The sequence below is a fragment of the Eleutherodactylus coqui genome, chromosome 10, assembly GCF_035609145.1.
Source record: "Eleutherodactylus coqui strain aEleCoq1 chromosome 10, aEleCoq1.hap1, whole genome shotgun sequence".
In the NCBI taxonomy this organism is placed as follows: Eukaryota; Metazoa; Chordata; class Amphibia; order Anura; family Eleutherodactylidae; genus Eleutherodactylus; species Eleutherodactylus coqui.
The window spans coordinates 78,260,981-78,264,868 of record NC_089846.1 but is presented as its reverse complement, the minus strand read 5'-3'; the positions used below and the strand labels follow the sequence as shown (position 1 = coordinate 78,264,868).

The following is a 3,888-nucleotide window of genomic DNA, read 5'->3' as shown; positions in this document are numbered from 1 at the left end:
GTGAGCATCTCTATCCGTTCTTTGCTGTTGAGTGGCACGCTGCCCCCTGCTGGTGTGATGGTCTAGGAGGCCATCGCATACGACAGTCAGTCCCCCCTAGTAGTGGTATGAGGGACAATGACAGCTCAGCGATATGTTCAGGACATCCTGCAGCCACATGTGTTCCTCTCATGGCAGCTTCCAGCAGGATAATGCTCGGCCGCACACACAAGGGGAGGTCACAGGAAGCCCCCACAACATTGTCACACTTCTGTGGCCGCCTGGTCACCAGATTTATCACCAACAGAACATGTACGGGACCATCTAGGGCGCCAACTTCCACAGCCTACAGGTTTGTATCATCCAGAGGCTTAGTTACAGCAAATGTGGGACATAATGGCGCAGGATACCATACAGAACCTGTATACCTCCAAGCCCCCTTGTGTCACATCTTATATCTAGAGGTGGCCCAAAAACCCCCAATATAGGCTGTTCATTGTAGAGAAACTCCCTATACATTACACTCGCTGTAATGAGGTAAATGTGATATTTTATACCAAATCTCTGCAGCTTTTCGTGTATTACAGCTTTAATAATAAATAAAAATTGTTTTTAAAAATAGAATTGTGTTCTGTCGCCATATTCTGAGACCCAGAAGTTGTTTTATTTATCCGTTAATCAGACTCTGAGGCTTAGGCCAGCTGCACACAAATGGACTTTTGCTGCGGATTCCACGATTGGCGTCTGCACGGAGGATCTGCAGCAAATACCGTTCAAAGCATGCTGTGTAAACTCTTTCACACTCGCAGAAAAAATTTGCGATTTCTGTAAGTGGAGGGAAAAAAAAAAAATCACAGTATGCTCTATTTTGGTGCAGATTCCATGCGGATGGCTTCCATTGAAGTCAACAAAAGCCATCCGACTCGCAGCCCCCTGCAAAAACAGTCTGCCAAGGAAATGTCACAATGTGATTTCACCTGTGGAGTCAGTCATGACTTTGTGCTTGCAAAAGGAAACTTTACCTTTTTACCATGAAATAGGGCCCAGTGTAACTGTTACTGCTACTTCCTGCTTCCCATACCATTAGATTCTCTGAGGATATGTAACATAATTATACAGATTACAAAGTAACAACCAGATGGAAAGATGATAATATGTATTTATAGGAAGATTTGTCAATAGATGGAAAATCTGGTAACATTGGAGTCGGAGCCTCCGCTGTCATCAGGATTACGGCACATGATGGAATTGGTGCCCCTTATGAAGTAGATGAGGAATCTCCGGATCATGAATATAAGATGTTGTCTTCCCCATCAGCTCCATAGTCTTCAGTTCCTTCCTAAAACTCCAAGTGGTTCTTTAGTCCTTCATTGTAAGCAGAGCTTGCGGCACAGAAGGCAGCGAGGGTTCGAGCGTAGCTGTGTGGAGATGCAACCATGATGGAAGCTGTAGTTGGATGGTAGCCCGGTGACCTGCTCCCCGATCTCATAGTCATGCAGACTGCTCCCCGATCTCATAGTCATGCCGATAACACATGGCTAAGCCTCCTCCTGCCAGTTATATCCCTTGTTGGGAGGTTCTCAATTGGTGTCCATAATGAAGCAGATGAGGAATCTACGGACCACGATGAAAAGGACCTGTAACTTCTTGCAGATTCCTGTAAAGAGAAGATGACATGTTATTATATCTCATCTATAGTTTCATGGTATAAAGTCATACAGATAAACAGGAGACTAAAGGAAAGAAAATTGTAACCTCTTCTTACCTGAAGTCCTTCTAGTCCTGATCCAGTTCCTCAATGTTCTCAAGACTTGCACCTTCCTTCTGGAAAAGGAGAAAACATAAATTATTTCTATATTACATGTAACCTACATCTCACAGAGCGGAGGGGGATGAGGGGATTGCAGATGACTTACATCCAGGATTTTGGGATGTCCCTCTTCATAGTCCTTCATGCTTGGTGGTAAACTAAGGAGTGAACAGCAGGGAGATAAAGGGGATTTATTTTTCTAGCTTGGAACATAGCACATCCTGGGGAGTCTTCCAGGGTAGCCACACCGTCATCAGCCCTGAAGCACCTGGCTATGTGTTCCTGCAGAGACATAGAAGGTGTCATACATGGGAAAGACCCTGTCTTTCTCCTTTCTTCATGGGCATAAGCTATATGCCCAGCAAACAGCTTGCTGCTGATTGGTAGAGGGGGAAGCGTGAGATTCAAGAGCGCAAAAATGAGCAGGGCAAGGCAGAATGTGAGGAAGAGTTTGGAGAGAAAGTACAGGAGTTAAAACAGGAAGTGAAGGAGGAGTTAGAGGGAGTAGTGAGGAGGTTGTTGGACAAGGAGAACTTGAGAGAAGGTGTACAGCTGTGCTCCAAAGGATTATTGTTGTCTGGAGTAGGAAGCAAGTGTTTACAAGCTCCAAAACAAGTGCAGTGTGGAGGAGAAAGATTGGGACTCATCTACACAACATTGAGTTTCACGAGATCCTGTTAAAAGTAAAGCCAGGGAAAGTGAAAGAGGCCCACTTCTAAGATAACTTCACCAACTGCATAGTAATCTTCTGGAAATCAACCTTCAGATATCTATGACTGTGGGAATTCATACTGAGTAACCTTTAACTGCAAAGAGAGAGAGCATTAAAGTTAAAACTGTATTGTGTTAAACTGAAACTTGGAGCGACATTATTTTCAATGCAAAGCAATACCTCTGCATTACTGATGAACTATACATGTTGTTTTTGAACATTACAAAAAGCTGAAGTTAACTGTGTACCTCTAGTTTGCATGCAAAGCTAAAAGGATTTGTGTCATTTATTTCTTACAGGGCTTAGAGAAGATTGGCTTCTCTCTAGGTTCTCCTCTTGTCCTCTATTCAGCAGAGAACTTCTGGCTCATCTCCCTCTCCTCTCAGTGACAGCATTACCATTTATTTGATATCCATCACTGGTGGAAGGTCTTCTGTTGGCTCTCAGCCTTTGGATAGAAATGGCATGACCTATAAAGAAATGATAATTTAGTTAAATAAAGCACTTTTGGGCTATGGGGCTGGACCCCGCTGTTACTATGGGGTTTAGGCAGAGGACATTCCTTGCATAGATTAGTACATTATTGGCTTAAGGAGAAACCTGCTCAGTGTATCTTTTCTCTGACATCACAAGGCAGGGGTGAAACCAAATTAAAGTAAAATCACCTCCAAGTATTAGGAATGGGAGGTGGAGAATACACTGTCCTGAAACATTGCCCATCAGACCCCAAGGATAACTCCTCCCAGGAAAGCTTCTATAGTCAAGGAATGTTATCCTTCCTCAACCATTTCACTTACCTTGGTTTTCTGGTTGGCTTAGCCATTTTATTAGCAGCAATCAGCTGACGCAGCTCTTCGCACCCATGGTGGTTTTTACCAGAGACCGTTTGGATGGAATATAGGAGAACTAAGTTCTTAGGTGGCACTGATGTTATTCTGCCTGATTTAAGATCAGTAAGAAAAATGGAAGGAATCACTAGTTGTGTTACACGCACTAATTTGCAAAAGAATCAACTCACAAAACGGCGCTGATATCAACGTGCTCACAGAAATGCTATTATTTTTGTGACATAATGCATACAGGTGTGATCATAGCTTTCTAACATCACCATCGTCAGCCACCATGTTACTTTCTGCCGAATATCTGAATGGATGATATAATACATATGCCGGACATACTTATATATTTCAGTACTAGCGTTTTACCCGCGACTTTGTCTGCATGGAATTTGTATTTTTTTAATCTAATCTGTGTTTTGCGCTATATTGAAATGGAAAAAGTTGAAATAGTGAAAGGAATGTAACTGCAATATGCTATGTCAGCACAGTTCTGCATGCTACGTTTTTGGTCTTGTCATCTTTTGCTAGGATATAAAGGTTTTGTGGGC

General features: G+C 42.9%; 1 long non-coding RNA gene across 1 annotated transcript; it reads right to left on the bottom strand.

The window, feature by feature from the left end:
• Nucleotides 1-1,229: 1,229 nt before the first annotated feature.
• Nucleotides 1,230-1,960, bottom strand: LOC136579772 (uncharacterized). Its single transcript, XR_010786914.1, has 3 exons — nt 1,896-1,960; nt 1,745-1,803; nt 1,230-1,636 (listed from the first exon to the last, which is right to left on the bottom strand). It is a non-coding gene; the product is annotated as an uncharacterized lncRNA (long non-coding RNA).
• Nucleotides 1,961-3,888: the final 1,928 nt, after the last annotated feature.